The sequence below is a fragment of the Chiloscyllium plagiosum genome, chromosome 17 (genome assembly GCF_004010195.1).
Source record: "Chiloscyllium plagiosum isolate BGI_BamShark_2017 chromosome 17, ASM401019v2, whole genome shotgun sequence".
NCBI lineage: Eukaryota > Metazoa > Chordata > Chondrichthyes > Orectolobiformes > Hemiscylliidae > Chiloscyllium > Chiloscyllium plagiosum.
Window position 1 is genome coordinate 7,573,207 of NC_057726.1, and position 18,973 is coordinate 7,592,179.

An 18,973-nucleotide genomic window follows, 5' to 3' on the forward strand; every position below is an offset into this window, starting at 1 on the left:
TTTCCCCACCTAATGGTACAAATCATCTCTGAGAGTCACAGGAGCTTTTTAAACATTTGTGTTACATGAGTTTTATAGGACAGAACCGTGCTATTCAGTGCATTTGGTTCATCCCTGTGGTTACACACTGATAAGTTCCCTCTTACCCTACTGCATCCTACACTCCAATAAGTTCTATCTTACCCTGTTGCATCTTACCCAAAGAATACATCCTCTGTCCCTTTCTCCATTGTATACTTTTCTAGTTCTCACTGAAATGCATCTATGATGATTGCCTGTAGTATTCTCCATGGTAGCAAATTTCACCGTCTCATCATCCTCTCTTTAATGATCTTGTTCCTAAATTGCCTGATAGGTATAGTGATGACTGTTTTAATTCATGGTCACTTTTTCTGGTCTCCCTCACAAATATATTCTGCATCTCTACTCTATAAAGCCCCTTCATAAAGTAAAGACTTGTATTAGTTCTCATCTCAGTCTTTTCTATACACAGAACCCAACAATGTAAGTCTTTTTCTGAGAGTTGTAATGTATAACCACCTTATGGATTTTAGTGTATGTCTTCAGTACTTGGTTAGCTCAGATTTCTGGTTTCTGATGTGGTGTGATACCAACTAAGCAGGTTCAATTCCTGTACTAGCTGAGGTTGCCATGACGGTCTTGCCTTCTCAACCTTGCCTGTAATGTAGTGACCCTCAGGTTAAACTCATCAATGGTTGGTCTCCCTTTAATGAGATGATGGCAACTTTTCCTTTAAGGTTTCTTATTGTATAGGGAGCACAATTGCACTCAATGGTGTGATCTAAATAAGGTTTCTTTTTAAGTTCAAATAACTTCTCCTTTATTGCTACAAAACCTGCAAAATGACAGGTTGCTTCTGAGGAAGGGTCATTGGAGCGGAAACATTAACTCTGATTTCTCTCCACAGATGCTGCCAGTCCTGCTGAGCTTCTCCAGCAATTTCTGTTTTTGTAACAGCTTGCCTTTGCTGAACTCTGGTGTTCAGCAATGTGCACACATTAAGTGATGCTGTTCCTGTGACTAATACAACCCTCGTTCTCTTTTATGTATCTACATAATGTTCTCTGCACACTTAATCCTGATGCTTGCAAAGCATTAATTACAAATTCTTTTGTCATATTTCAGACATGTGTGTTTGGAAAGTCACGACTACTGGGACAGAAAATTAAAACCTTTACCGTTTGCCTCATTTATGACAAGATTGTGTAACAGTGGTACCTTCTCCTCTGAGCCTAATTTAGACATAAATTTAAGGGACTGAAATCGTGATGTATTATTGAAATTCTCTATCCCTGTACTATTCTGTCGCGCTGGATTGTAGCATATGATGCAAATCTGTTGGAAAAGACTATTAGACTGAACAAATCTGTCACTTTAATGATAAATCAATCAAATCTTTCCGTTACATATCATGTTTGTGTCTGAGGGAGTTGTGAGTCTTTGGAACTCCTTACCACAGAGTGATGGAGGCAGAGTCCTTGTGTATGTTTAAAGCTGAGATAGATAGATTCTTGATTAGGATGGGAATCAAGCGTTATGGGGAAAGGGCAGGAAAGTGGACGTGAGGAATATCAGATCAGCCACTGTAGAGCAGAGCCGAATGGCCTACTGCTGTTCCTATCTTTTATGGTCCTTTGGCTCTTACATTAAGATCATAGAAATGGATCCAATAAAGGTAACAATCTGTTAGCTAGCACCAGAAAAATGATTGTACCAGTTGTTGGATGGAAATCTAAAATCTAACTTCTTCATAAATGTCCTACAGAGCACAGAATCTCGACAGAAACACCTGAGAACAGAAAAGATGCTGAACTTTAAAAGAAGTCTGCCTGATTTTCCTCCCATTTCTGTTTCCTGGTATTTTTTTTTCTTTTCCAATGGAAGGATCCTACCTTCCTGAATCTTTCCTTATGTCTGATGCTAAACTCTGACCGTTAACCTCCAGGGTCAGGATGAAATAATCTCATGAAAAGTTGTGTCAAGCTGGAACCAACAATTAAGCTAACTTTGGACTTAAGCACAGTGTCCATTCTGAGCTAAGTTAAACCAGACTCTTCGTAGCAATATTGAGGGAAAGGATATTCCAATTGAGCAGGGAATCCAGAACTAGAGGTCACAGTCTAAGGATAAGGGGTAAACCTTTTAAGACTGAGATGAGGAGAAATTTCTTCACCCAGAAAGTGGTGAGCCTGTGAAATTCTCTACTGTAGCCAGCAGTTGAGGCCAAAACATTGAACATTTTCAAGGAGGTGTTAGATGTATATCTTTGGGATAAAAGGATATGGAGGAAAAGCAGGAACAGGGGACTGAGTTAGATGATCAAGCATGATCATATTGAATGGCGGAACAGACTCAAAGGGCTGAATGGCCTACTTCTAGTTTCTATGAGAGTTGGACATGCTTTCTTTCAGATGACGTGTTCAAGCGATGCACTATTCTGCCCTCCAATTTGCTGGTAAAGGTCCCATAGCCACTTTTTGAAGAAACACAGGAGAGTCATTGTCATTAGTGGGTGGCATAGTGGCTCAGTAGTTAGCACTGATGCCTCATAGCACCAGGTGCCTAGGCTTGATTCCACCCTCAGGTGACTATCTGTGCAGAGTTTGCATATTCACCCTGTGCCTGTGTGGATTTACTCACACAGACCAAAGATTGCCCATACTAAATTGCCTATTGAGTCCAGGGATGTGCAGGCTATGTAGATTAACTATGGGAAATGTAGGCTTGTGGGGATGAGGTGAGCCTGGGTGGGATACTCTTCAGAGGGTCAGTGTGGACTTGATGTGATAAATGGCCTGTTTCCACATGTAGGGATTTGATGATTATTACCCCTGAATCTTCAGATCCCACTGAAGCAAATGATCTGGTCATTAACTCACTGGTACCTGTTAGTGCAAGTTAGTAGCTGCTCTACCTTTGTGACAATGCTGCATTTAAAAGATATTCAGCCAACTGTAAAAAGTTTCAGAGTTATGATATACACTTGGAACTGCAGGTCCAGTGAACCTAAAGCCCTGAAATATTTTTCAAAACATCACCTTGGCTGTCTACCTTCAGAAACAAGTTTATTTTGAAGTGCCTAGTCAGCATTATAATTGAAAAAGTGTATGGGAGGAACACATCATTTTCAAATGGTGACAACAAGGAGCTCGCTACTGTAGGGAATAGTCAAGGAGAACAGAAACACATAAGGGAGAAATAAATGGAATATTACCTTGACAGGTTAAGATGAAGAGGCACGACAGAGTTTGTGAACCAATTTGGCCAAATAACCTGTCGCTGTGCAGTAAAATTGAGATTTAAAGTTTGCAGCAATAGATGTGGGAGGTGATGGACTGGTGCTAGGGCTTTCACTTTGGGTGCAATTTGGACTTCAATTATGGTCAAGATTGGTCTAAGTTTCAATAAAGTTTTCTGCCCTTAAGTTTCCTTTCAAATTGACAAATGCTATGCTACCACATCATCAGGGCACGTCTTTAGGATGCATATATTTTGAAAAAAAAAACTGCTTTGAAGAAGTTCCCTCATACTTTTAAAAGTATTAATTTGGTGCTGTTTGATCAATGAGAAGTCTATTGCTTGTGAGTAATGTGATACATAACTGAAAATAATGAATAAGAAAACCAGAATCATCTGTTGGCAGCTTTGGTATCTGTTCTTCAGTAAATTAGATAAACATACGAAAAGCGTTTAGAATGGTGCCTATTAATTCCTTGTGAGTTTAAATAAATTACATTTTAGATCTTCCTGAAAGAGTTCCAGCCAGTGCAATGAACTTTACATGCAATAATGATTAATTTGTCAATGCTGATTAACTGACTAGTGATGATCATAGTTGTCTCCCAGGCCAATTGGCTAAAATCAATTTTGCATATGGGATCATCTTCATGCAAAGTCTATATTAAACTAAAATAGTTGCATTGAATCTTTTTCACTTAAACTTCCATGATCTTGAGGACTATATTCTCTGCTTTTTGACAAATTGCATGAAAATAAACTCAATAAACCAAAGGGCAGCTCAGGCTTTGGGTGTGTATGTTGCACTATTGGGTTTCACTGCTTCACTACTGTGTTTGTTTATGTATGATAGCTTTATTTTCTCATGCTTGGTGAAGGTTTGTGTTCTTGCGTTGGGATTGTACAGTCAGGCTGGTGTGGAAAACTGACATTTCTTGCGGGACAGCTTGCAATTGGCAATGTCACAGAAAAGTAAAATTATGAGCAAATATACAGTAAAAATACCGCACTCTGATATAGAGTCATAGAGATGTACAGCACGGAAACAGGCCCTTCAGTCCAACTCGTCCACACTGTCCAGATATCCTAACCTCATTGAATCCCATTTGGCAGCACTTGGCCCATATCTCTCTAAAACCTTCCTATTCATATACCCATCCAGATACCTTTTAAAGGTATCTATTGTACTAGCCTCCACACTTCCTCTGGCAGCTCATTCCATACACGTATCACACTCTGCATAAAAAAGCTACCCCTTAGGTCCCTTTTATATCTGTCCTTTCTCACCTGAAACCTATGCCCTCTAGTTATGGACTCACCCACCCCAGGGAAAAGACCCTGTCTATTTATCCTATCCATGCCCTCATGATTTTATAAACCTCTATAAGGTCACCCTCAGCCTTTGACGCTCCAGGGAAAACAGTACCAGCCTGTTAAGCCTCTCCCTAAAGCTCAAACCTCCCAAACCTGGCAACATCCTTGTAAATCTTTTTAAACCCTTTCAAGTTTTACAATATCCTTCCAACAAGAAGGAGATCAGAATTGCATACAATATTCCAAAAGTGGCCTAACCAATGTCCTGTACAGCCGCAACATGACCTCCCCAACCCCTGTACTCAATACTCTGACCAACAAAAGAAAGCATACCAATTGCTTCTTCACTATCCTATCTACCAGTAACTCTACTTTTAAGAAACTATAAACCTGCACTCCAAGGTCTCTTTGTTCAGTAATATTCCCCAGGACCTTACCATTAAGTGTATAAGTTCTGCTCTGATTTGCTTTTCCAAAATGCAGCACCTCACATTTATCTAAATTAAACTCCATCTACCACTCCTCAGCTCATTGGTCCATCTGATCAAGATCCTGTTGTAATCTGAGGTAATCTTCTTAGCTGTCCACTACACCTCCAATTTTGGTGTCATCTGCAAACGTACTAACCATCCCCACTATGTTCACATCCAAAACATTTATATAAATGACGAAAAGCAGTGGACCCAACATCAATATCATTTGATTATATTGTCAGATGGGGTGACATGGTGGGTCAATGGTTAGCACTGCTGCCTCATAGCACCAGGGACCTAGGTTTGATTCCAGCCTCGGACGACTGTCTGTGTGGAGCTTGTACATTCTCCATTTGTCTGTGTGGATTTCCTTCCACAACCAAAAATATACAGCTTATGAGAATTGGTCATGCTTAAAAGTGCCCTGTCGCATCCAGGATGTGCAGGCTAGGTGGATGAGCCATGGGAAATGCAGGGATGTGTGGGATGTTCTTCAGCAGGTCAGTGTGGACTCGGTGGGCAGAATGGCCTGCTGCCACACTGTTGAGAATCTACTTAAGAAGCCTCTCCTACATCAATCACAATAATTGATACTTTCACAGCTGTTTTTGTTTTATTTTTACGTCAGATAATGTCCAAAGGTGCGCATTATGTAAACTTAATACTGTGACACGGTCAGAGATGTTAGGTCAGGTGCACAATAAGAGGTAGCTTTTAAGGGACACCTTAAAAGAGAACAGAGACAGAGAGGTGAGGTTGAGGGAGGGATTTCCAGAAATAAGGACCTTGATTGTTGAAAGTACAGCTCCAATCAGAGAGTCACATAATCATTACAATGCAGATATAGACCATTGTGCCTGTCATGTCTATACTGACTTTCCAAATAAGCAGTTTCTTGAGTGCTATTCTCTTGCATTTTCTCCACCAGCATGTCCATTGTTCCTTTTCAAATAAAACTTACTGGGTGAGAAAGTTTCTTCACACATCACTTTTGTCAATTCCTTTAAATCTATGCCCTCTTGTTCTTGATCCATTCACACCTCTACCAGATCTACTCTCAGCCTTCTGTTCTCCAAACCAGCATCAGTTTCTCCAATATTTCTTCATAACTGACATTCGTAATCCTTAGAGCTATTTTCCACATTCTCTACAGCGTCTTGACAGCCTGCCTTTCTGTGCTCAAAATTGGATGTGATACTCCAGCAAAGGCTAAGACGTGTCTCATACAAGTTCAGTATAATGTCATTGCTCTTGTACTCTACGTCCCTATCAATAAAGCTTAAGATGTGCTCTCATTTATTAAATTCTCTCTCAAAGTATCCTGCCACCTTCAATGAATTTTGCACAGCTGCAGCCAGGTCTCTATGCTCCAGCACACCCTTTAGTTGTGCCCTTTAGTTCGCTTGCTGTGAGATCTATCGCACCTTTGTCCTTTACACACCTGCTATCTTATTGGGTGTGATATTATTTAAAAATCAAAGATCTGCAAAACAACAGAACTGGGGGAGATCTTAAAAGGCTGGAGGAAGGTCAAGACATTGAGGGATTCAAAAAAGTAATTAAAAATTGAGACTTTGCTGAAATGAGATGACAAAGGACAGCCAAGTTGGAAGTCGTTAATAAATGGGTCTTGGTGGGAATTAAACTCAATTAATTCATCTTTTCGAGGTTCTGTTGTGTTCTGTGCCTTGACAAGGTGCAGAGACGATGCAACAATTTCTGTGTCTGAAATTGTTCAATGCTTTAAAATGTCTGCAGCAGCCACAAACCTGCAGCTGATTTTGCATTTCTATTTGTCAGATATCACACCAAGTCTTCACTGAAGCTGAGCAAACAGTGAACACATAAGCAGACCAACAAAACAATGGAATTCTGCAGATCCAGGTTTACAGAGGATAGACTGGAGACTGCAGTGAGGAAGTATTGGATTGCACAAAACATCCTGGTCCCTCTCAGAGGCACAGTGTTTTGTTTCTTTAACAAAGCTACTCACATCAACTCGGCCACGCATTAGGCCGACAGACGCAGGCAACACATAGCATTTGATTTGACAGCTGTCTCATTATCGGATTGCTATCTGCAATCCTGAAATATCATGTGTTACATTGGAAGGAAACGTTTACTTCAGTAACAGAGTGTTAATGAGAAAGCCTTAACAACATCGAGAAGACCTACATGAGGACACTCTTTGCTGCATTGTTTGGTCTCACACCATCTTTCTTTGAACAGATTGCAATCCCGTTAGGAAGCACAGGGTGTACATCTGCCAGCAGTTCATTTGCATCTCCTAGAGAAAGGAAATTCGCTCTGGGCGACTCGATGACTTATCTTTTCTTCATAGTCAGGATCAGTAATGGAAAAATGCACCTTGGTTCTGCTTCTGCATTGGATGCAGATGGCAAACTGAACACTTATTGCCCCACTTGACTGAGCTGAAGATATGGTACAAGTTTCCACCAAATGTTATTTACATAATCATTAGCATTAGCTTCTCCATGAAATACTGCCATTAGGCTGATGCATTAGATCAAATGTGTCAGATTAGCATCCTGTGTTGCTAAGTTTGTGTGTGAATGATCTTCCTGAGGAAGTGGTGGATGTGGGCACAGTTACAACTTTTAAATGACACTTGGAAAAGTACATGAAGTGAAAGGTTTGGATGGATATGGGTCAGGGGCAGGCATGTGGGACTACTATAGTTTGGGATCAGGTTCAGCATGGACTAGTTGGACCGAAGGATCTGTTATCATGCTGTATGACTCTATGACTCTATGAGAGCAAAGGATTTCTTCCTGGGCTGATAATTATCAGTTAACCAACATCACAAAAAAACATCTGATCATATCTGTTGTAGGACTTGCACAGCAGCATGGATGACCTCAAAATACCCAAAGCAGTTTGTGATGAAGCAATTCCTTTAACAAGGTTAGGTTGTCCTTGGGTTTTTTCCAGAGAGGTTGTAAACAACACAGGTTTAGATTAGATTAGATTACTTACAGTGTGGAAACAGGCCCTTCGGCCCAACAAGTCCACACCGACCCGCCGAAGCGTAACCCACCCAGACCCATTCTCCTACATTTACCCCTTCACCTAACACTATGGGCAATTTAACATGGCCAATTCACCTAACCTGCACATTTTTGGTTTGTGGGAGGAAACCGGAGCACCCGGAGGAAACGCACGCAGACACGGGGAGAACGTGCAAACTCCACACAGTCAGTCGCCTGAGGCGGGAAGTGAACCCGGGTCTCTGGCACTGTGAGGAAGCAGTGCTAATCACTGTGCCACCGTGCCGCCCTCAAAAGGTTCCAAAAAGTCTGAGTATGGACAAATTGTAGGGCCAATTTGTTTATAGCTAAAAGATTCTGCCTCAGGAAGGAGGCTTTCAAGTTTAAAAAAAAACTTCTAGAATGAAAGGGGAGTGGCCAGTTCTCGCAGCTTAATTTTTTTCTTTGGTTTGGGTTTGAATGCAGGCGTGTGTGTGTGTGAAGAAAGGCTGCCAGACCCTCTCTCTCTCTCTCTGATTTCTCTCCTGCAAGAACATGTTTGAATTGTGCCAAGGGGTGTTTATGGGGATTTATTGCAAGTATTGTGGAACAGCATCATTAGGTTGGGATAGCCTGTTGGGTTTTCAGATAGTATAGGTTATTTGGTATTCCATTTGCCGTTCTTTTGTTTCATTCAGTAATCTTGTAAATAAATTCCATTTTGTTTAAAACTAAATAGTGTGACCAGTCAATTCTCTCCTGGAATATCCACAGTACTGTGCTGAAATTCAATAATAAAGTTAGGGTCTTCTTGAAATGTTTTGAGGAATCTGGCCTGGCCCATAACAACTCCATGAAGTACCTTTCAACTGTATCATAGGATCCCTACAGTGTAGAAACAGGCCATTGGCCCAACAAGTCCACACTGACCCTCCGAAGAGTATCCCACCCAGAACCATTCCCCTACCCCCTTACTCTACATTTCCCCTGACTAATGCACCTAACTTACACATCCCTGAACACTATGGACAATTTAGCATGGCCAATTCACCTCACCTGCACATCTTTGGATTGTGGGAGGAAACTGGAGCACCCAGAGGAAACCCACACAGACACTGGGAGAACGTGCAAACTCCACACAGACCTGAGGCTGGAATCAATGTTGGATCCCTGGCACTATGAGGCAGCAGAGCTAACCACTGAGCCACCATGCTGCCCCAGTAGTCAAAATATCTTATGCATCTGTACTTATAACAGTGCAACCTCCTTCACATCAGAACATCCAAAAAATATGCTTCTTGTGTCTGATCTCATTCCAATTCTCTCCTACTCAGCACACGTTGACCTCTCTTGTGACCCTGTTTAGCAATACCTCAACATTGGTTTTTTAATCCTTGTTTTGAAATTGCCAACTGCGTAACTTTCCAAGATATCGGCACTTGTCTAATCCGAGCTCTTTGGTCAGCATCACTTTTAAATGCTTCACCACTGGAGTTTGTGCCTTCTTTTACCTGGCCCCCAAGATCAGCAATTCCTTCCTAAAACTTTTTCCTTTGGATGCTCCTTGAACCTACCAGTGGTTGGCTGTGAATTTTATGTCTAACACTCCTGTGAAAATCCTTAACTATCTCCCTACATGGGGACTACTATGTAATGTCACAAACAATTGAGAACAGGCGGTCCCCTTTTTTTAAAACCCCGCTTAATCAGTCGCAACATTTGTTTTATTTCATTCTTATTCATTCTTAACACGTAACTGCCAGACATCAATTGAACTTAGTTAATAATGAAAACTCTCCAATTTCAAGGTGTACTTGTGAGAGAGAATGGGGTTTTGTTCGCTATTAAACCTGAAACAAATAACGAAATTCAAATACACACACAAACACGGCTCATAAGCTTACATAAAGTTCAGGCACAACTGGTTCTAGTGGAGAAATATCAGTTTAAAATTCTCAGAGACCTACAGTTGCAAAACTTGTGTATCAATGGTTTAAGTGTTGCCTTATTCTCTTAACATTGGTAACATTTGCAGATATTCTTGAGGTCTCAGTAAATGGTCATTGTTCAAATTGCTTTTCCACTGGCCACTTAACTTGTAGTTTGAAAAGGAAGAGAGTGGGGTGCAAGACAATGTCCAAACCTTTCTGACCAATCCATTTGTTTTGTGTCTCTGCTCTGCTGTTCAGAAGCAATTGTTGAAAAGGGTCCACTAATGTCCTTTAGGGAAGGAAACTGCCACCCTTACCTGGTCTGGCCTACATGTGATTCCAGACCCACAGCAAAGTGGTTGACTCTGAAGCTGTCCTCTGAGCGACTCGGAATAGGCAATAAATGCTGACCTAACCAGAGACACCCACATTCCGTGAATGAATGTTTTTAAAAAAATCGTATATTCTTGAGTCTGCTCATTGGCTTTCAGTAGTGAATGCTGATTTAGAACATAGGTTGAAAGTGAGAGGGAAAAGATGTAAAAGGGATCTAAGAAGCAACTTTTTCACACAGTGGGTGGTGCGTATATGGAATGAGCTGCCAAAGGAAGTGGTGGAGGCTGGTACAGTTCCAATACTGTCACTTTAAAAAGGGTTTTTTGTTCTGGGTATTTTTGAAGAAAGTTTGTAACGGCAGACGTGGCGAAGAATCTAGGGAGCTAGGTTTATTTTTAACAGTTAAACAATGGAAGGGGAGCGGCCAATTCTCCCAGTTCAGGCTCTTGTTCTTTTTAGCTGCAGCAGTCACAAGATGTTTTGAGAACCAGAAAGTTGCAAACTTCAGTAAATTATTCCAAACTGATTTTTTCTGAAATCTCTCTGGATGTTGTTCCCTCCTGCCTGTCAGAATCTGTGTTTGAATTTACCTTTTTGCAAAGGGGTGTGTTTACAGTATGTTAGTGTACTGAAACAATTAATTAGTTAAGTTGCTGTATCGGCTGGGTTAAGTTTTCCAGTAGTTAAGTTATTCCAAAATCTGTTTTGTTTTGTTTGTGTTCCAACTGTAGTGTTTAAATAAATTCTGTTTCACTCAAAGCCAAATGGTTTGACCAGCTGCATCTCATCTGGAATATCCACTTCATATCTACCTTTAGAATAGGAAAAAGCTAGAGTGTAGTCTACCCTCTTACGGGGGGATCTGACCTGCTCCATATAATGTTTAAAAGACATCTGGATGGGGACATGAATAAGAAGGGTTCAGAGAAATATGGGCTGAGTGCTGGCACATGGGACTAGATTAATTTAGGGTATCTGGTCCTGAAGGGTCTGTTTCCATGCTGTATGACTCTATGAGATGGGTTGTTTGATTATATGAGCCTGTTTGCCATTGATTCCCGCTGTGTGCTATTGGTTAAGCTTGAGTGTGGACTCAGAGAAAAGTAATCAAAACTGTGTAAAGAGCTAGAAACCTACGCTCACAGCACGGCACAGACAACTTAAAGCACCATAAACAAAACCTTTCACTAACATGGAAATTACTGTTGCCTTGGCATTGCTTTACGGCAAGAAAAATATATAACATATACATTCACAGTCATTTGAGATCAGTGTTGAAAAGGAGAGAAAGAATCCAAGCAAGAGGATGATGGCTAAGCAAGAGATGAAAGGAAGCAGAGAGCCAGAGAGAAAGAACTCAAGTAAGAAAGAGCAAGAGAGATAACTGGTCAGGAAGCCTAACCCATATGTAATTGCCTCAGTGGTGTTAGACAATTTTCCAATTCAAGACTTCTATGATGAATAATTAAGGGTTCTGCTCAGGCTCCTTCCCTTTCACAGGAGACCTATAGGTGGACATGCTGACAAGTGTGCATAATGACTGTTAGGAAAAAACGAGGACTTGCAGATGCTGGAGAGTCAGGGATGAAAAGTATGATCCTGAAAAGGCACAGCAGGTCAGGGAGCATTCGAGGAGCAGGAAAGTCAACCGTTTGGGCATAAGCTCTTCATCGGGGAAGTGGGCATGATGACTATTGACCAGCAACATTCAGCTTTATCATTTTAGACAGTGAGGAGTTACCCATGTCCTCATTTCTATACAAGCAAGGGCTACAAATCTGCTCTTCAGATCCAACAAATATCTTGCAGTATCCTGCCCTCCTCACCCCTGATAAGAGTTTGTTTTCTGTACGCAAGTACACATTTATTGTTTACGTTGAGAAAGTTAATGAAAATTCATTTAATTTTGCGATCCTTCACAGAGACTCCTCTATTTGGGGAGAGATCAGTGAAGCACTGTTTATTTTTTTGTGATGTGATTAGCTGCAAGGTAGCAGAGTGAGGGTATCTTAAGAGATTAAATGCAATGCCAATTACATCGTGCACAGTAAATCATCACCAGCAGCACCCTGCAGAGAGGGGGAAGAAAACATCGCCGCAGTTGCTAAGAATCAGGTTAAGAGATGTGTGCACCTTGGAACTGAAATTAAAGAAAAACAAATGACAGCTATTTAATAAAAATCTTGTTTTATCATTCAGAGCTCAGGTTGTGGGTGAATATGCATTGTCATTTCTGTTTAGTAGGACACAAGCCCTGCGGCACCTGCTGATGTACTGCACTCACTTAGCCAGCCTTGTAAAAGCAGAAACTCTCACATCACGCAGAGTTTAAAAAAGGAAGCATCAGAATCCGTGATAAGGTAATTTTATAATCCCTTATTTCTATTTTACTTTGAATCTTAGAATCCCTACTATGTGGAAACAGGCCATTTGGCCCAATAAGTCCACACCAAACCTCCAAAGAATAACCCACCCATACCATTCCCCTACTACTCCACATTTACCTCTGATGAATGCAGCTAACCTATATATCCCTGAACACTATGGGGAATTTAGCATGGCCAATTCACCTAACCTGACCAATTTTGTATTGTGGCAAGAAAATGGAGCACCCGGAGGAAACACATGCAGACACGGAGAGTGTGTGCAAACTTCACATTAAATAGAGTTAATTTATTCTGCTATTTTCCTAACCATCTGCTGCCAGAAACTGTTTATAAAGCCTTCGGAAAAATAACATAGGCTACAAGAATGGATGTCCTTCAAAGGTCCTGACACTGGCTCCAACTGGAGTCCCCCGTGCTTGTACAATGTGCATGGATGGCACAGCTGGGCTAACAGCATTCAGGGAAACAAAGTAAAAAGGATCTTGCATTTATGAAGCTCCCTTTCATAACTGCATGATGTCACAGAGTCTTTTCACAGTCAATAAATTACTATGGAAGTGCAGTTTCTGCTTCATGGCAGCCAATTTCCAAACAGTAAGCTCTCACAAATAGCGATGTGATAATGAGCAATCTGGTTTTGTAATTTTGCATGATGGTTAAACATCAACTGGACATAGAAACATATCATAGAATCTCTATAGTGTGTGAGCAGGCCATTTAGCCCATTGAGTCTACACCAGACCTCTGAAAAGCATCCTACTCAGATCCACCCCCATATTGTATCATTGTAACCCTGCATTTCCCATTGTTAACCCACCTAGCCTGCATATCCCTGGACACTATGGGGCAATTTATCATTCCTGATTAAGGGCTTTTGCCTGAAACTTAGATTTTCCTGCTCCTTGGATGCTGCCTGACCTGCTGTGCTTTTCCAGCACCACTCTAATCTTGGCAATTTATCACGGCCAATCCACCTGAACCTGCACATATTTGGACTGAGGGAGTAAACTGGAGCACCCACAGACATGGGGATAATGTGCAAACACCACACAGACAGTCACCCAAGGATGGAATTCAAACCTGGGTTGCAGGCACTGTGAGGCAGCAATGCTAACCACTGAGCCACATGCCACTCATCATGGAAAACTTCCTTGCTCTTCTTCAAAATAGTATTATCAGAATATTTTACCACTATCTTAAAAGTTAAGTGGGGTCTCAGTTTCATATTTGATTTGAAAGACATGACCCTTTAATCAGTAATGCACTGAAATTTCAGTCTGGATTTCCTTTGCCTTGAGGTTTGAATTATCAAGAACGTGGCTCACGGAGTTGCATCCAACTTCAGTGAATGTAGGAGTTTAGATTAGATTACATTACAGTGTGGAAACAGGCCCTTCAGCCCAACAAGTCCACACCGACACGCCGAAGCGCAACCCACCCATAACCCTACATTTACCCCTATACCTAACACTACGGGAAATTTAGCATGGTCAATTCACCTAACCTACACATCTTTGGACTATGGGAGGAAACCGGAGCACCCGGAGGAAACCCATGCAGACACGGGGAGAATGTGCAAACTCCACACAGTCAGTCGAGTGAGGCGGGAATTGAACCCGGGTCTCTGGCGCTGTGAGGCAACAGTGCTAAACACTGTGCCACCGTGCCGCCCACTGTGCCACCATGCTGCCCACTGTGCCACCGTGCCGTTTCAATTGTGTCACTTTTAAATCAATTCTAGCATGTTATTACAATTTCCCAAATGTCATTTGCCATCAGACAGAAGCAAAAAGGTGCTGGAATTCTGAAAACAGACCCAGAAATTGCTGGAGAACCTCTGCAGGTCTGAGAAAGAAACAGAGTTAACGTTTCAAGTGCAGCATGTATCTTCTTCAGACTACTTACAGCAACTTGTTGTTTAATTGTAGGCTTACCCTTTATAATTTGTAATCAACTTGTTCAGAGATGTTGTTCCCCTCTTCTGGAGAAGGTGACACATAAATCAGGGTCTCCTGGCTCAGAGGTAGGGACACTACTATTTATTATTCTTATTATTCACTAATGGGACCGAGACATCATTGGCTGGCCACCATTTATTGTCAAGATTAGAGTGGTGCTGGAAAAGCATAGCAGGTCAGGCAGCATCCAAGGAGCAGGAAAATTGATGTTTCAGGCAAAAGCCACCATTTATTGCCCATCCTTCGTTCTTCTTGTATTGAGTGGTTTGCTAGGCCATTTTCATGGAATGTCAGAGGCTGAGGCCTGAACATATAGTGGTTTAAAAAATCATGAGGGACAGAGATAGGGTGAACAGCCAAGGTCTTTTCCCCAAGGTAGGGGAGTCCAAAACTAGAGGGCATAGGTTTTCGGTGAGATTGAAACATACAAAAGGGACCTAAGGAGCAAATTTTACTCAGAGGGTGGTGCGTGTATGGAACAAGCAAGTGGTGGAGTTGAGTACAATTGCAACATTTAAAAGGCATCTGGATGTGTCTGTGAATAGGAAGGGTTTAAAGAGAGGTGGGCCAAATGCTGGCAAATAGGATTAGATTAATTTAGGATATCTGGTCTGCATGGATGTGTTGGACTGAAGGCACTGTTTCTGTGCTCTACAACTCTATGACTCTGACTCTAATCTGTCCTTGTACACTTGTCTACACAGGCAGCTGGCCTTGTACCATCCTAGGTATTTATGTGCGAACAGTATTTACCTCTGCATGGCATCTTTATGGGCAGCATGGTGGCACAGTGGTTAGCACTGCTGCCTCACAGCGCCAGAGACCTGGGTTCAATTCCTGCCTCAGGCGACTGACTGTGTGGAGATTGCACATTCTCCCCGTGTCTGCGTGGGTGTACTCCTGTTTCCTCCCACAGTCCAAAAATGTGCCGGTTATGTGAATTGGCCATGCAAAGTTGCCCGTAGTGTTAGGTGTAGGGGAATGGGTCTGGATGGGTTGCGCTTCGGCGGGTCGGTGTGGACTTGTTGGGCCGAAGGGCCTGTTTCCACACTGTAAGTAATCTTATCTAAACATCTAATCTTATACCATTCCTTTTTCTTACAACTTCTGAATTCCACCATCTCTCACAACTAGACTAAGACAAGTTTTTTTTTTATTCTCCAGACTGCAGATGATATGATTGATTATATTTAATATACAGACCAAGAAAGAGTGTTATTCTTACACATTGGGAAAGAAAATTTTAAAAATCAGGTTGCAGATCAATGAAAATTGTTTGCACATTCGTTTTGTATATGTAACAATCAATGCCACGTGGAATATGAAAGATGTGCATTTAATCCAAGATTGAATTTATATGTTGTGGATCTAGCCTGCACTGTATTTGGTAGGGCATTGATTGTCTGGCTTTATAGGAATGAAAACATCATCCAAGTTCAGTTGATGGTGCAAAGTTCTGCTGTTAAATTTGGACTTGCTGGGCAGAACTTAATGCTTTTCCTCAAGTGCATTAAGAGGGTGGGTGTTATGGACCAGGCCAGACCCCCTCAAAACATTTCAAGAAAGTAGCCCCGGCCCCAATTTAAGCAGGTGTAAAGCAGATAGAGTCATTGAGTCATAGAGATGTACAACATATTCCAGGAGAGATGCAGCTGGTCAAACCGTTTAGTTTTAAACCAAACAAAATTTATTTACAAGATTACCAAATAAAACACAAACAAAGGAGAACAGAATGCCAAATAATTTAACCTCTCTGAAAACCCAACATATTACCACAACTTAATGATGCTGTTCCAAATACTTACAACAATCCCCATAAACACGCCTTGGCACAAAAGGTAAAATCAAACACATGGTCTTACAGGAGAGAGAAAGATGGCAGAGGGATTCAGCATGGAACACCTTCTTTCACATGGCTGTTTCTTGGACCAGCAGCCTCAAACCTGACCAATTGCTTTCAGTGAACAGTCAGACCGCTAAACAAAAAAACAAACAAACCGAAGAAAAGCTGAACTGGGAGAACTGGCCCTTTCCTTGTCCAAGTGTTTTTTTTTTAACTTGAAAGCCTTTTGTCTGAGGCAGTATCTGTTAGCTATAATCAAATTGACCCTAAAACCCTTCAAACCTAGATATTTCAGAATTGCTGCTTTTCCAACCACTCGGAAAAAATAGCCAAGGACAGCATAACCTTGTTAAAGGAGCTACATTGTAACATGAATGTTGGTGGGTGGGGGGGTAGTGGGAAGATATTTAATCAAATGTCAAACTGTCACAAATGGATCCATCACCTTCCCACCTCCACCCAATGAGACGGTGGTGGGAACATTGTAGATGGTCTTCCTGCTGTTAAGAGTTTTAATTTGTAAGAGGTTAAATTTGTATTCTGCATTTTCTAAATGAAGAAGGGGGATACATGGTTTGAGTTTCATTTTTAGAGTTGTTAAGAAGTCTGGGGGCCTATTTGCAAATATACATTTTAAAAGCGGCCTTATAATCATTGAAGTGAAAAGATGATGGTTTTAGTTTAGTACAGATAAAACAATATAGGTAGAAAATGGAATGGTGTTATCACCTAGCAACAGTGTTTCATATTGTTCAGAGACTAAGGACAGGAGTAGGCCATTCAGCCCCTCAAGCCTGTTCCACATTCAATTAGATCATGGTTGATCTGTGATCTAACTTCATGTACTTTGGCCTGTACCTTTGTTTTTATTTATAGAATTCCTACAATGTGGAAATAGGCCATTCAGCCCAACAAGTTCACACCAACTCTCCAAAGATCATCCCATCCAGAATCTCCCCCCATCCTATCTACGTAACCCTGCATTCCCCATGGCTAAATCACCTAACCTAGACATCTTTGGACACTGTGGACAATTTAGCATGGCCAATCCACCTAACCTGCACACCTTTGGACAGCAGAAGGAAAATGGAGCATCTGGAAGAAACCCACGCAGACATGGGGAGAATGTGCAAACTCCACACAGACAATCGCCTGAGGCTGGAATCAAACCTTGGTCCATGGTGCTGTGTCCTTTAATATCTTTGCTGAACAAAAAAACTACCTCAGATTTAAATTAACAAGTGATCCAGCATCCGCTGCATTTGTGGAAATGAAGTGCAGACATTTACCACCCTTTGTGTGTAGGAGTGTTTCCTAACATCTTTCCTGAATGGCAGGGCAAATTCTTGAGCATTCTGGCCCTAATTCTCAGTCTATGCCACCTAGTTGCAGAATCTTCAACGAGTGAAAGTATTTTATCTTTATCTACCCTGCCTGTTCCTGTTAATGTCTTGAAGACTTTGATCAGATCAACCCTTAACCTTCTAAATTGCAGAGCAAACAGGTCTAATTTGTGTAATCTTTTCCATAGTTCCTCCTGAAAACCAGGTATCATTCTTGTAAACCAATGTTGTACTCCCTCCAAGGCCAATCTACCCTTGCTTGGTATGGGACCAAATCCTCTCACAGTACGCCCAACTGGGGTTTTCTATAAAATCAGCATAACCTTTGCATTCTTGCACACCAGCATTCCATTGACTTTTTGATTATTTTTCTTCACCTGTTTGTAACATTTTAAAGATCTGTTCACCTATGCCCCCAGCTGTCTTTGGACGCCCATTGTATTTAATTTCATATCAGTTTGGGAGTACTCTTTTACAATACAAAGTGGATAACCTCACATTTGTATACGTTGAAGTCCACCTGCCACAGTTGTACCCATTCACGTCGCCTATTAATATCCCTTTGGGATTTTACACTATCAGCGCCATGTGAAGGGTGAATGGAACATTGAATGAGTCAGGACTCAGTCAACAAAGATTTTCATCACCTGAAATTTGCAGAGAGAGGTAGGTGACTGGTTTATTAGAGGAGCATCGGAACAATCGAGTCCGAAGATAACAAAGCTGGGTTGAGAGTTCAGTAGAAGATGAGATAGGCAGGAGCAGAAACAGTCAATATTTCAGAGTTGGAAATAATGGGCTTGGTGATGCATGGGATTTTGCATTGGAGGTGGACCTCAGAATTAAATAGAATGCTGAAAACAAGGAAATAACAAAGATTTTCTTCATACTTTTCTTTTAAGCATCAAATAGATCTCTATACATGACAACATGACAGATGAAGATGAACAGACAGAGGCACATGAATAAGAAACAAGCTTTATATGTACAAACTGATTGCTGAACTACCACAAATAATAGGATACAGCAATTCACTGCTATGATCCTCAATAAAGAGATTAAACTGAATGGATGAACTGGCTTTGGGGATTGAATGGTCTGCCCCTGCTCATAGGTTCCAACAATTAGATGGTGCATACAATA